The sequence below is a fragment of the Sebastes umbrosus genome, chromosome 6 (assembly GCF_015220745.1).
Source record: "Sebastes umbrosus isolate fSebUmb1 chromosome 6, fSebUmb1.pri, whole genome shotgun sequence".
Lineage (NCBI taxonomy): Eukaryota > Metazoa > Chordata > Actinopteri > Perciformes > Sebastidae > Sebastes > Sebastes umbrosus.
Genome location: NC_051274.1, coordinates 15,951,574 through 15,967,797, shown reverse-complemented (window position 1 = coordinate 15,967,797; position 16,224 = coordinate 15,951,574). Strand labels below are relative to the sequence as shown.

At 39.5% G+C, this 16,224-nt stretch overlaps 1 long non-coding RNA gene across 1 annotated transcript; it reads right to left on the bottom strand.

The window, feature by feature from the left end:
- Window positions 1-264: 264 nt before the first annotated feature.
- LOC119489342 lies at window positions 265-15,465 on the bottom strand. The gene is made up of 2 exons (XR_005207154.1): window positions 15,413-15,465; window positions 265-478 (listed from the first exon to the last, which is right to left on the bottom strand). It is a non-coding gene; the product is annotated as an uncharacterized LOC119489342 (long non-coding RNA).
- Between the last annotated feature and the right edge of the window lie 759 nt (window positions 15,466-16,224).

Here is a 16,224-nt window from a genome sequence, read left to right as displayed (position 1 = left end):
TATATATATAAATATATATATATATATATATATATATATATATATAAATATATATATATATATAAACCAGAGATGTGTTTCTGTTCAAAGGATGGTAAAAAAAAACACTTGAATTATTGAAATTTAACTTATTTGAATGAATCAGTTAAGAGTTTGATCGCACAGCACCGTTGGAGAATTAAGCCTTGCAATCATGACAGTGGGAGCAACACATTTCGAGAAACAATAGTTTCAGTGAATACATTCAACATAACAATCCAAATCCAAAGTAAAAATAACGCTGTATTTATTCATTGTTGCAATCACATGGCATTTTGTGGGTGCACACTGAATAGCGAAATGAAGACAAAACAGAGGGAACGAGATGAAAGCTGTGTCGAGTTTCTGAAAATGTTTCCGTTTTTCCTCGTTCCTCTGTCTTTTTTTTTTTCCCTCTGCTGTATTTTTCCAGAGGAACATGAGATTCAGCAAACGGCTGCTGTGAGCAAACAAAGCAAACAAATGACACAGTCAGTCCTCATTGTAACTTAGCGGTGATGGATGGTGATGTGCCCTGAAAACACGGTAAGAAATACTCTCTGTTGTTGTAAATGATGTTCTCGCAAATAAGAGGAATGTTTGGAAACTATCTGCAAGATCCTGACTGACGCTCAAAACAAGCCGCAGACGATTCATCACATTTTAACGTTTCCACATTACATGTGCTTCATTATCTGGAAAGAACACGGCAGTCAAATTAATAAGGCAAATAGTCTTTTCTTCTCTATCTACAGGGGGATAGAGCGTCTTGTGACGGATGTATTTTAAGTGTAGACTGTTCGGACAATTAGCTCCTACTTCGGTCAGAAAAATCCAATTAAGTGGATCTATAGCCTCTGGTCAGTGCTTTTTTTTTTTTTTAAACAGCCATAGGATTGTATGGCATGTGTGATCGAAAATGGTCACCAGGGAGATGTGAAAAATGTTAAAACGTATAGGTATAGATGTTGTATTGTACAATCCAACAGCTGTGAATTCTTTACAGTTGGAAAATAAAAATCTTCAGCATTCCCTCAATCAATAAATGGCCTGACAGTAACCTCAGCCATATGCTTCTCATAGACATGCGTTTGGATTACCCTGCATTAAACATCTGCGTCTCCTAAATGCCACTGTTTGTCGCCTCTGAAGTGTCTCAATTACCACTGATGCTATCGGAGCCTAAGTGGGCCCACGTGGCGTAGGTTGCGGGGCATTTGTTAAGTGGGCCTTTGTCGTCGCGTTTCAGGGTTAATGCGGAGTGTGAGCTAATCCACTGGCCACTCAATAGCTTTAACAGCGCATGAAATCTCTTTTGTTAGTAAACCCTGTGCTTCGGGCCATATCTGAAATTGATCACTGTTCCCGCTCCCTTCCTCTCGTCATGGTGCTTTGGAGGAAGGAGTATCGACAGACATCCGCGGGAAGGGAAATAGGCACTGATAGAGTCTGCTGGGAGGAATTAATAGAGGCAGAACAGAGAGGGAACACCACTGAGACATGGCCATCTATCTATCTATCTATCTATTCATCTATCTATCTATCTATAGAATGTAATTAAAAATCTTTAGGTTTTGGTCTGTCGCTCAGACAAAACAAGCAATTTAAAGATGTCACCTTGCAGTGGCCATTTGTCACCATTTTCATACATTTCATACATTTTAAATGATGTATTGATTAAAAGGGTACTCCGGCAAATTAATGTTTTACTTCCATAAAGAAACTCACAAGAGATATATTAAAAAGAGAAAATGATGCAGCAGAGGCTGAGATATCATGACTTATAGACCCCAGAGTGGGTTAAGCTCCAAAACCACTGGATCCTACAATTCCCAACATGCAACCCAATAGCGTCTTTCTTTCATCAGACCCTCACTGATCTGGTAAATGCTTTGAAACTCCAAGAACCCAATTTTTTTAAAGGCTTTCTATTAAAAATGGTGTGGTCTCCTAGTCAAAACCGAGATACCCATTTGACATCATCAGGTTAGTTTTCTACATTTTTTAAATACATTTTCACAGTAGTACTCCTTGTGACAATAAACGTCTTATATACAGTCTATGAATTCTACACATAAAAAAGTAGTCACCATAACATCACCCATTGGTTTGTGGACTGCCGTTTTGAAGCCTGAAGTTCGGCATTTTGGCCGTCGACATCTTGGTTTTGGGCCGTTGCCATCTTGGCTTTTTGGAACCAGAAGTGACACAAGAGGATGGAGCTAAGTACAACCGAACGCTGAATAAGACATTTTAGGCGACCAAATGGGGTTATAATTAACTTTCATGAACTGAACACACTGTGAAAGGGTTAAAGTTGAAAGCCAAAAACACGGAAAACACTCAGACTGGATAACACCGTGGTAGCAACCTGTCAATCACAAGGTAGTCACGCCCTACAGCATCCCCTGCTTTATGGTCTATTTGACTCTAAATGGGACCATAATTTACTAACTGAATATCATGTTGTACTAAATAAGACTTGAAACTAGCGATTGAGACAATAAACTCATGTTTACAATGTTTACTGAGGTAATAAATCAAGTGAGAAGTAGGCTCATTTCTCATAGACTTCTATACAATCAGACTTCTTTTTGCAACCAGAGGAGTCGCCCCCTGCTGGCTATTAGAAAGAATGCAGGTTTAAGGCACTTCAACATTGGCTTCACCTTTCCGACCTGGAGGTTGCACACTGCTAAAATAGGTGGCCTGCCCCTTTAATTTGAAAAATAATGGACACATTAGTTGAATCATAATTAGTACTTGCAGCTCTTTACTTTATTATTTGTGCTTATATGGTACTTGACAACAAAGCGTCATTGAAATTTTAATGAGATAACACACCGTAGCCAAAATAGTGGAGTGTTACAAACATGCACCCTGTGGTCGAAGCAAACATTGAGACAGATGTCAGTTTGACTGTTGCCCAGATATCCATAGTTTCAGTGCTGCTGACATATGTAGGAGTTGGCATTCATGATGTCCAAAACGTCCATCAGAAACCCATGAGCACTCCAACTTCCTGCTTTTACTGTAATTGCTTTATCGCACTAGCAACTGCTTAAATTGAGAAAAACAACACATTTTCCCACTGTGCAGCAGGAGCATGTGGGCAGATTTTACGCATTCCCTTCACCTCCTGCTTAAATACAAGTAAGACGTTTTATTCTAAAAGCAGTAAACAGGTGCAGGAAGGCCTTTTGTTTGCAACAGCACAGCAGCCCAGATGCCAGAGTGAAGCAGAGTGAGTTTTTTTGTATTGAGTGCTCAGTCATGATTTTTAGACTGTGGAAGGATAGATCGTGAGCTGGGAATGAACAAATGGATGGAATTGAATATGCTTTACCTCCACTCAGTTAAACTCTTCAACTGGAAAATTGTGGACTAATAGTATTAAGAACCAAAATGACAAATGGGAAGTTGTATATTCACAATGCCCAGTGCAGCCATACATTAATAACTCTTTGGGACATTTGCTGAGCTGAAATATTGATTTTCTTTTTCAAGGACATAGTGCTCTCGTGAAGTCCGAAAATAAATCACTGAAAAGTTGCACCAAAATCTTTCCATTGTATTCAGCATACATCAAACCCATAAAATGTTTGTTTCTGTTGTGAAAACAAACATAACGCAATTCTTTTGCCCCCGTAAACCAACCATTATACCCGTTAGAGTGCTATCGGTCCAGGTTTTGTTGTCCGTGTTTGACAAGAGACAAACCACTAAGTGCAAAGTCGCCAGGCTTCTATATTGAACCCGTTAAGAGCTCTGTTTATGTGTTATTATGTACATTGTTCTGCACCACTTTGAAGCCTTATTTTGTTCCCAGATCACAGCTTTTATTTTTTTTCCCCCCCTCATTCTCACTCGCCTCCCATTTGATATTTTGCCAGTGACTACGGAGGCAAATCCAACAGATGTTTCCAAGGCCACTGGAGTGAAACTAGCAAACACTCATTTGATTGTTTTGTGATTTTTTTGGCAGCAATCGGGACATTTCGTGCCCTCTGTTCAAAAGAGAGCACCATGAGAAAACTTTTCTCTCCTTAAGTGATGGGTGAAATATAAAGTTCTGGTGCTGTGGTGCGTCCTCCCGGTATGTGTGCACCCTCTCTGAGCATCTGTGAGCTTTGAGTGACTGACAGCTGATGGGTCTATGTCAAACTTTTGAAAGATATGTCTGTCTCCGAAGCATTTCTGTGTGCATGTGTCTGTCCTCACATCTCCAATCGGCCATGTTTCTGACTATGATCAATCAGCATCAGTGTCTTTAGCTGGAGCCATGCCTCCCCACCCTTATCAAATCTCTACACCGCTCCCCTCCTCTACAGCATCTTCTGATCAGCGGCAGCCTCGGAGCGGGCTGCTGTACGTGGGGGGGGGGGGAACAGCTGCACGGCTCTGTGACACATGACAAGTGCAAGTTCCAGCTCTGATCCGTTTTCTGTAAAGAATCATTAGCTGCAGAAAACGCAGCTGTGTCACGCAGGTTCACAGCTCAATCGCTACAATCTATCCCCCTCTCTGGATTCTACCTCGGAGCGGGATGAGACGGAGACGTCCCCCTGCACCGTCTCCTCTCTCACACTTCCCATTACGCGTTTATTTATTTCATTCTTTAATGAGCTGACCTTAACGAGCGCTGACAGCGTGTCTGGCGTCTGGGCCTCCTCATCACTGTCACCGGAACGACCCCCTCCCAAGTGACAAACTCGTGTCTAAATGGGGATGTGAGAGGCTGCTGGGCTATGTTTAACTAGCAGGGCACCTACAGAGACAGCCTTGTCTAAGGGGTTGGCTTCACGTTTTCAATACCGCCTCTCAATTGTTCTTTTTTTTCTTTTCTCTTCCTGATGCTTGATTGTGGAGAGATTTGGGGTGTGAGATGAAAGCCATGTTGTCAAGCTGTCGGTTTCTCTGCTTGACACACACTTGGAAGTTGAGTAGGTACCATAGGGGGAGGGGGGGTGGGCTCTTGTGATGTTACAGACAATTGCACCGCTCCAGTTCCCTGTGTCATCTATCCTGCTGTTTATAAAAGACTGTGTGACCTGCCTCTGCTTCCACTGAGAGACGTGGGACTTGATGTGTGTTAGCTCCGCCTCTTACACAGACAACAATGATGCAGAAACTAACAAGCAAAAGGGCTTTGATCGAACAGATATTCTTCAAATTTCATTTAGTTTCATTTCATTTATTGGTTTATTTAAACCTGCAGTAGGCAAAATGTTTTTGGCATCATTGGGCAAAAACTCCATAATAACCTTTTCAGCATATTGTAATTCAAGTGTCAGAGAGAAAACTAGACTTTCTGCACCTCCTCATCTCTCTGTTTTCAGGCTTTAAAAAATCTAGCCCGTGACGGGAGACTTTAGCCAATCACAGGTCATCTCAGAGAAAGAGCGTTCCTATTGGCTGTTCATTCAACAGGCAGCTGTCAATCACTCGCTAACTCCGATCAAACTAGGCAGCGCTGATCAAATATGACTCAATAGCCTGTTACTGTAATGCCTATTTCTCGCCTCAAATGTTTTCAGAAACATTTTGATCGGAGTTTGCGAGTGATTGACAGCTGCTCAGAGACGGCAAGGCTCCAGCTCGGCTCTGACTGGTTGTTTTCCTCCGGTCTGTGAAATCTTGCAGATGCCATTAGGAGCACCGGAGGACACAGAGGCACATGATATTTTTTTCAGATTACCTTTCTCATGCACTACTGCCAGGATATAATGACACATTTATAAAAATAACTTTTTTTAATCATATTTTCTCCATTTCTACCTACTGCTGCTTTAATGACAATATAACAACATATAAACAATAAATACACATTAATAAATACACCTATAGGACATATATCAGACCTTAATGACAATATGACTGTGTGTCTTTCAACCTTTTTTAAACATTAGTTAGTAAATAGACATAAAACACTCTCATTTGGCCTCCTAAATCTCGCTGTGTGGTAACAGATGAGGATGGTATAGCGGAGGACCAGTGATAGACTGTATCTGTCAGGGTTACCTTAGCAGAGGAATAATGACGCCTCCTGGTAGAATTAAACTGATGAAACCATTAATTCTGTAAACACAAATTGCACTGAACTTTTCAAATCCCCAACAAACTACGATGGCAAACACTAATGAACAATTTATCTCAATGAATCCATTTGTTTCTCATTAGTCAGCACTGCAGTCAGTGTTTGGGTTTTGCATGTGCATTGTGTGAGTCGCTCCCCCGAGTACTTACAGAAACTGGCCACATTTCCTCTCTCTGCTTTTATCAGCATTTCTGTTTGGTAAATTTGTGAGTGCTGCTCAACTCACACTGCAAATGACTAACAAGGACGGTGTTCCAGTAATACAAATGTTTTGTTAGACTTTGCATCTGCGACTGAAGCATTTTTAATGTTTCCAGCACAGAAGCCTTCAGAAAAGCTGCACACTGTGATCTCTATCTGGAATTTAGAAAAAGATATTTAATTATAGTGCTGGAAGACAAAATTTCCATTTACAACTAAAAATGTTTTTAGGTTTATATTTGACAGCAGTGTTAAAAGAATAGTTTGACAGTTTGGGGAAATACAATCATTTGCTTTTTTGCCAGGAATTAGACGAGAAGATTGATACCACTCTCATGTCTGCATGGTAGATATGAAGCTACAGCCAGCAGCCAGCAGTCAGCAGCTGCAATATCAACCTACCAGCATGTTATATCTCATCTGTTTAATCCTTACAAAAGTGTAAAAATGACAAGTTGGGGTTTCGTGGGGGGTTTTATAAGCCAGACCATACTTGCCAACCATGTGACCTTAAAAATAGGGAGGATTTTAAAACCCAAGCGGGGGGTCTGGTGGTCCACACCGAGAAAAAATTGAGTTTCAGAAACTCTGTTTCCTTCATTCTGGTGACTTTAAAAGACTGAAAATAACAAAATAATTATACTGCAACAGCATTTTTGTATTAAACTTTTAATTACCTTTAATTCTCAGAAAAGAAAAATGAATAATTCGCCCCTCTGGCGTAAACTTGTGTGTATCTCAAGCATAAACTAATATTCATCAGTTTTATTAATTTTTTGTCCCTGCTTGAGTATTTTTTTTCAGATAGTATCTCAATTTCTCTCTCCGTCTCTCACTGAAGGCCCTTTCAGACACGACGTGACAATGGCACTACTGCGCTCTGAAACCAGTTATTTCCAATTGCTTGCGTTGCGCCACGCCGGCTTTTCGCTACGTCAAGCGAAGCCCCATTCTGGGGGCTGCACGCTGTGATGTACGCTTATAGACGCTGTCCAGTGTCAGAAACAGCTTCAGATAACAAAAATGAAATAATCTGAAGAAATACGGGAGAAATGTGACCCCGGGAGGAAACCAGCAGAGGGCAATGAAAAACGTGAGTCTCCCGGGAAAATCAGAAGGGTCGGCAAGTATGAGCCAGACTATTTCATGGCCGGGCGCAATGACTTCCTGGAGTCGTCAATGTGAGGTTGCCAGGCAACCAGCGGAGTCACTGCTCCTGGACATTAATGTGATCTATTGTTCTTCTCTTCTCAGCATATAAGCACGGTTCAGATTAAATGTATGGTCATAAACGAATGATTCACATTTAGTTTTCTATCGTAAGTAAACTTGTAGACTCCAGCTTTATTTTGCCTTTTTTTCTACACGCAATAGAGAAGAAACGAAGATAACTGCTACGAGTTTTAACCTAACAAAAGACAGTTTAAGGGGCAGCAACAGAAAGGAAGAATTTAACTTTTGTGTAGGTCTTCCTTCTGTTTTTGAAGATCCAACACCAAAGTACAGTACATTACAAAAGAGGGTGACAAGGTCTGTGCTGTTTGTCTTTCAGGCCAATGTCTTTTTCTTTTCTTTTTTTTTTTATCTCTGCCGCCATCTGGTCACAACAGCAGAAGCTGGATAATACTGTTGCTGTTCCTCTTTATCACATTTAGATATAAATACATGTGTGTGCTGATTAATACGCCATTCTGACCCAACAGATTGACAATTGACACAAAACTCCCACAGGTTAACTATTGCATTCCTCCCCTGTTTGCTCTCCTTTCAGTCTGAGTTGCCCTTTTCAACAAGTTTCAATGACAAAATGGTACATCTAGTTAATTAGCTGTATCCTAATGATGGCAAACTTGAATAAGAATTTGCACTACAAAAAATCCAGTGGACTTCCGGTTATGGCTCCTGCTCTGTTGCTAATCCTGAAATTAATAATATCTAAACAATCCCAATCAACGTAAAAAAGTGTCACAACTTGAAAGTATAGGTGTACTACAAAAGAATATGCTGAAAAAAGTGACTAACCTAGGACAACTGAAGGGCTCGTTAATGACGAAAACGTGCCGGGACCCGACTTCGAAGGCCCTGCCGAGGCAGGTAACGCTGATGACACTAAAAACATGTAAAATCCCTCCACTATGGACATCATGATGGCTATACAATCAAGATTTTCTTACTGAAATAGAAGGCGTATTGGCAGCTATTAAGAATGCTATTAAGGAGACAGAACAGTGCATGATGACAGATAATTGAGAAGAAGAGTTTTCAGGGAAGGGCGGAATAAACATGACATCTCTAAGCAATTATTATTACTTATAACTCAATACAATGAGTTAACACCTGATAAGGCTGCTGCAAATGTATTGAGGCTCAAACTACGATCAAGGAGAAAAGTCTGGTAGACTCCTTGCATGGTGCATCAAACAACAGCAAACAGAGAGGGCAATTACTAATGTTGAGGATGCAAACAGGAATATTATAGATGATCCGCTGGAAATGAATGCAGCATTTAAAAATGTCTATGTAAACCTCTACAGATCTGAGTACACTGTCAGTGTTGATATCCAGACTAAATTTCTCAGACAAACAAGCTCTGGATAAATAACTAAGCAGAGTTGAGATATCAGACGCTAGAGGTGCATTAAAAGGCTGGAAAAACAGCAGGGCCAGACGGCCTCCCAACTGACTTATACAAACACGTTAAAGATAAAATTGATAACTCCTCTTTTTGACATGTATTTGGAATCTTATATTTATAGTTATCTATCTGTTTCGATGAGACAGGCTTTGATAATTCGGCTTCCAAAACCAGGTAAACTAATACTAAATGTGAGAATATCAGTCCTATATGTCTGATAAAAACGGATAAAATCCTCAGTAAAATCTTGGCAAAGAGGCTAGAGGGTTTACTTTCAGGTATTGTGGAGGAAGATCAAAATGGGTTTATAAAGGGAAGACACCTTGTGATTGACAGGTTGCTACCACAGTGTTGTCCAGTCTGGGAGTTGTCTTTTCGTCTTTCAACTTTAACCCTTTCACAGTGTGTTTTCAGTTCATGAAAGTTAATTATAACATTGTTGGTCGCCGGAAATTGTCTTATTATGTCGGTTGTACTTAGCTCCACCCTCTTGTGTCACTTCTGGTTGCGAAAAGCCCAAGATGGCGACAGCCAAAAACCAAGAAGGCGAAAAAGAAGACATGAAAGCGGCAGTCCACAAACCAATGGGTCACATAACAGTGGCTACTTTCACTTCTTATATACAGTCTCTGTATATTGCATAGTAATTAGTAATGCTGACATTTATATAATGAAGCCAAAAAAGACACATGTATGAAAATGGCACTGATAAGCCACTAAAAACAATCTCGCCAACAGGTCCACTCAGTAGCTTTTCTGGAGCTTTCAATTAGAAGTTATGATCTTCCTTCACAGCAAAGAGTTGCCCATGTATGTAGATGTTCATTTTATTTTTTTTTACTTTTTTTCCCGAGCAATTTCATGACTTCTCATTTATGTTGGCCTTAAACGTTGAGATTCAAAGCACATTCTTGACATTGGAAACAACAAATAATTCATGAAATGAGAATAAAAATACTTACAAATTTAACTTGAACATCTTAATTTCCATGACAAACATCCATCTGCTGATAGAGATTGTGTAAACTGGTCGGAACAGCTATTGCACTGGGTTGATCTTGTGTTGAGACTGTTCTTGTCAGCTGCTGTTCCATGGTCAAGAATAAACTTTCAGTCTCAACCGGTAACAATGAAGTTTAATTGGCAAAAGCCAGCATGACTGCATCTTAGCTAAGATGACATGCTTTTGACGTGACAGGTGCAATTTCTAACATAATGAAGCCATTTAAGTCAGTAATTTCTAGCATTATCAGACTTTATCTAGATATAAATGCACATGTGCAGATGTTAACACGACATTCTGACTCAACAGATGTTGACTACTGAGACAAAACACCCACTGGCTAACTATTGCACTCCTCCCCCGTTTGCTCTCGTGCCAGTCTCTCTTGCCCTTTTCAAGAAATTACAATGACAAAATTGTACATCTAGTTATTTAGCTGCATCCAAATGATGGCAAACTTGAATAAGAATTTGCATTTAAAAACATCCAGTGGCAGTGAAGCCATAAAAAGGTACACACATATGTATGAAAATGGCAATGATTAGCCAACAAAAAAAATCTCTCAACAAGGTCCATTCAGTAGCTTTTCTAGAGCTTTCAATTAGAGTACATGATCTTCCTTCATGACAAAGAGTTGCCTTTGAAAATGTAGTTGTTAAAATGTTCAGGACTTTCAGGAATTAGCCTTAAACATTGAGATTCAAAGTTCATTCTTGACACTGGAAACAACAAATGGTGAATGAAAAGAGAATAAAAAATACTTGAACATTAAATTTACCTTGAACATCTTCATTTCCATGACAACCATCAATCTGCTGATGGAGATCGTGTGATCTGGTTGGGAACAGAACTCCGTACAGTATATATACAGAGTAGATCTTGTGGTGCTGCTCTGGTCTGCTGTTTCCAAGGTCAAGAATAAACTTTCAGTCTCAACAGGGAACAATGAGATTTAAGTGGCAAAAACCAGCATGACTGCGTCTAAGCTAAGATGCAATGCTTTTAACGTGACAGGCTCAATTTCTAACATAATGAAGCCGTTTAAGTCAGTAATTTCTAGAATTTCAAGTGTCAGACTACAGGGGTGCCCAGGTGGCTCAGAGTAAACAGTTTGCTGTGTTTTTTTTCCAGGCCAAGCAATGATATGGACCACAATGCATTGTGGGTAACTGGTCCTTCTGGGTTCTCAGGAACCACAACATAGGGAGACCTTCTGCACTCAGTGATCCACCTGTTGAATGTTCTGCAATAGAGCTGCAACCATTAATTGATTAGTTGTCAACTATTAAAATAATCACCAACTATTATTATAGAAATTCCAGCTTCTTAAATGTGACTATTTTCAGGTTCATTTACTCCCATGAGAGTAAACTGAATATCTTTGAGTTGTGGACAAAACATTTGAGGACGTCATCTTGGGCTTTAGGAAACACTGATCAGCATTTTTCACTATTTTCGGACATTTTATAGACCAAACAACTAATCGATTAATCGAGGAAATTATAGACAGATTAATTAACAATGAAAATAATCGTTAGTTGCAACACTACTCTGCAATCAATTCTGAATAATTTCTGATTAAGGCACTTGTTGAATTTCAAATAATAATCCAAAACAATTTTTTTACCACACAGCTGAACTGTAACTTGTTGTTTTCACATGAAAGTAATTGGTATAAACTGCTGCAGGCAAAAAGTTGAGACAGCTAACTGCAACAACAGCAATTTAAGGTCGGCTATCTACAACAGTTGCATTGCAGCGATAATGAGGTTCGAAGAAACTGTCTTTGTTTCAGTATATACGATAGGCTACTGTTCAGTATACGAACACACTGGTGCACACAGACATAAAAGGACACAAAATTATGGGATCTTTTGTGTGTTTTCCCCAGGAAACCCTTTCAGATGTTGGCGAGAAGTCACAAAAAGTAATGGCCCCTTTTCAGGAAGGTCAGGTCTGCTCAGACCTCTCGTACAATTTATGAGCACAAATTGAGAACATCACACAAAACTGCACTTTAGTCTTACTGGAACTGACTCGCGGTTCATAGCGAGATACGTCTCCATCATGTGGAAATAAGGCTCATAGCGGTTAAACCCAAAGACCTACATAAACTCATACACAAGTATGTATTTATGAGGATATTCTACTATACATTGTGCACTGGTTGGCCTTTAATACCCGTTTCCCTTCTTCTGTTTGTAATAAAAAAAGATACCCATAAGCCTGAGAGAACCAGTGCTTAAGAATAGCTTACTTTCTGTGTGATAAACTACTGGTCTAAAAATTTACAGAGAAGATGAACCAGTCGCTGTGAACAGGCGCTGCTTTTATGTCTCCACTTATCAGCAAAGTTCCTGTGTGGATTAGTTCTAATCCCCTGCCATTATGGCCACAATGCTTTCATTAAATAACCCGACATATTGTAGCAAAAAATGTGTTGGTTATATAATGAAACCACCGAGGATATGCCAGGAGGGTGCAATGAAGAATACCCAAAATGAGAGACGAACATTCAGCGTGGCTTAGCCTAATAACACACTGACTAGGCTTGTTATGGCACCAGATTATTATAGGAGGAGAAAGGGCTTTTATTCTGGATGGTATTATTAAAGATTAATTAAAATTCGAACAAAAGGAAATGCTCAAATGAAGGCAAAAATATAAATATATAATCTCAAAATAGCTGGCACGCAAAGAGCATTAAAGCTTTGGTGTGCCCATCAATTTTCAAGATAATGCTGAATAGTGCATTTGACAAAGTTATATTCTGTGCTCAACTGCTATAAACATTTCATGGCTGTTAACCTGAAAACACATTAAGATATCTGTCTTTAAAGGGGCAAACTGTAAGTTTAAACACAAAATACATGTTAAATGTTGTATGATATTTTCATTTGCAGTGGTAGACAACATTCACTTTCATTTTATGCCATTTCAACAGTGGCCGACAAAGGGAAATGCACCACAACAGCCCAAAACATTTCCATTAGGAGAAACATGCTGCAGCTAAATAAACAATGCCAATTTAAAAACGCATATGAAAATCCAAAACAAATACAACGGAAATTTTCTGCAAACGAAAAACCGTGCTGCAGAAAGCCAAAACAAATACATTAACAGCAAAAACGCTGCAACTACAGAAATGAAGCAACTCCAAAAACACACGAACCCTGAAAACAAATGCAACAGAAAAACGCTGCATATCCAGTCAACCATAGACTGTACATTAGAAGTGGACGTAGTCACCGTGACGTCACCCTTTGGTTTGTGGATTGTCGTTTTGAAGCCTCGAGTTCGGCATTTTTGCCGGCACCATCTTGGTCTTTGGCCGTCACCATGTTGTTTTTTTTGCAAACAGAAGTGACAAGAGAGGGTGGAGCTAAGTACAACTGAAAAGTGAATAAGACATTTTTAGGCGACCAAGGGGGTTATAATTAACTTAAACAAACTGAAAACAAACTGTGAAAGGGTTAAAGTTGTAAGACGAAAACTCTGACAATTCCCAGACCAGACAACGCCGTGGTAGCGACCTGTCAATCACAAGGTAGCCACGCCCTAAAGCATCCCCCGGTTTATGGTCTATTTGACTCTAAATGGGACCATAATTTACTAAATGACCATCATGCTGTATTGAAGAAGACTTGAAACTAGCAATTGAGACCATAAACTCATGTTTACAATGTTTTACTGAGGTAATAAATCAAGTGAGAAGTAGGGTCATTTTCTTCTACACAATCAGACTTCTTGTTGCAACCAGAGGTGTCGCCCCCTGCTGGCTGTTAGAAAGAATGCAAGTTTAAGGCACGTCCTCATTAGCTTCACTTCTCAGACACAGAGTCGCCCACTGCAGTCAACACAACGGAAGTTCTCGGCCTCTAGGAGGAGCGCTAAGTGGAACAGCTTGATTTTCCACCAGAGAGAGTGACCAGATGAGATAGTGTGTTTGTTTTTGAAGCGGGAAGTAAAGTGGAGTAAAGAGGCGACATAAAAAGGCACGTATTCTTTTTTACATTTGGCCTTAGTCTTTTACAATATTATAAAAGAGCAACAGATTTACATAGTTAGTGTTAGCTATTTTATAATATTGTAAAAAAAACAAAAAAAACATGCGTCCGTTTTGTTGACTGGAATTGCAGCGTTTTTCTGTTGAATTTGTTTTTGGGGTTTCTGTGTTTTTGACTTTGCTTGGTTTCTGTATTTGCAGCGTGTCTGCTGTTCATGTATTAGTTTTGGCTTTCTGCAGCACATTTTTTCATTTGCAGCACGTTTCCGTTGTTGCATTTGTTTTGGATTTTCATTTGTTTTTGAATTGGCATTGTTTCTGAAGCACGGTTCTCCTAATGAAAACGTTTGGGCAGTGCAAAAGTATTTTACATAAAATGGGAGGAGATGTTTCTTTTGATGAAAGGAGACTCAATTACAGATCAACTTGCCTCTGCCTAAATTCATGCATCAAACAGAAGGTCAGCGCGGAACATTTTTGGCATTTTCATTCATTCCAACAAATCAGGGTAGATTCAAATCAATATGCTGCATTTAAATGTACACCTCAACACGTTATATCAATAATTCATACAGAGCAGAAAACAAAACGGGCTACATTATTCATGTACGAATGTTGCAGCAGAAAACCACGGTGTAAAGAAAGTGACATATGGCAGCAGCACGTCTGTCTGACCGCGTCTTTCCTCTTTGATTCCGTGAGCACACAGTAGGTTTTTGATGACAGTGAAATTAGTAATTAAGGATAGTGATGGTACTTTGAAGGCAGAGCTTGACTCATATTTTTTTTCTCGTGGCATCTTTATGCTGCACTTGCCAAAGTGTGAAGAGGCATACTGCTATTGTAATTTTCCAGCTGCCATGTATAGCGCTTACTAGTCTCTAAGGTACAGTAGTGTCATATACAGAAAAATCTACCAGAAAACTCCAAAATTAAATGCTACACTACTTAGAAAATATAACAATTGAATAATAGATATGGAAAATGATGCTACATTGAAAGTATTTGTAGGGAGCTCATCCTTTAACATCCTTTGATCATGAAGGGAATAACAGAAGAAGACACGGACTAGCATCTCATGAGCAAATTGCAGCAGTCAGACTGGCTTATCTTCAGACAGCTGAATGCTGCAATGATGTGCAGTAAAACTAGTCCTAAAGTTGGATGCCAGGCATCAGAGCAAATAATGAAGACACAACAGAGAAATGAGTTTACAGTGATTCAACATACTGCAGCTATAGCTTTTTTTCTGTCTTTACCCATCAGCACTTTTCTGCATTTTCACACATAGTGTCCTCACACCAAGACAGCATAGTTTGCAGCAGTGGTGGAATATAACTATGTACAGATACTTAAAGCTGATGTAGGCAAGATTGGAGCAAAAATGATTCAAAAAAGTTATTTTTATAAAACGGCCACTATATCGCGACAGTAGTACATGAAACAGGTAACCTGAGAAAAATCATGTGCCTCTGTGTCCTCCGGTGTCCTGTGGTGCTCCTAACGGCATCTGCAAGATTTCACAGACCGGAAAACAAGCAGTAAGAGCTGATCTGAGGTCTGCTGTCTATGAGAGCCGGCTGTCAATCACTCGTGAACTCCGACCAAACGGTCAAACTAGGCCGCGCTGATCAAATATGAATCAATATTACGTTACTTTAATGCCTATTTCTCGCCTCAAATGTTTTCAGAATCATCTTGTAGTGCACGGTTTAGCTGTAAAATGAGAAAGTTTGTCACGCCGCCACCATTGTAAAATCTGGTGAAGGAACGCCAATTTCTAGTAAAATGACCGGAGCACAGCCAATAGGAACGCTCTCTCAATGAAATTACCTGTGATTGGTCAAAGTTTACCATCACGGGCTAGATGTTTTAAAGCCTGAAAACAGAGCCATGATGAGGTGCGGAAGTCTAGTTATCTCTCAGAACACTTGAATTACAATATGCTGAAAGGTATATATATATATATATATATACACCCAGCAATGCTACAAACATATGATGATCTTATAGAATATGATGCATTGCTGTAGATTAAACTAGCCAACAGAATATAAAGGAGTGAAAATAAAATTAGCACAGCCATCAAAATCTACAGCAGTAAAATGCAGCATAGACATTAATGCACATCGAGTACTTTTACTTCTCATACTTTATAGGAAAAAGGTGTAACATTTTGGGGGACATGTTGTCAGAAATGGAATAAAATATTAAGTAAGTTAGTTAAGTAATTATGTTTTCTTTAGTGTATAATCACCTGAAAA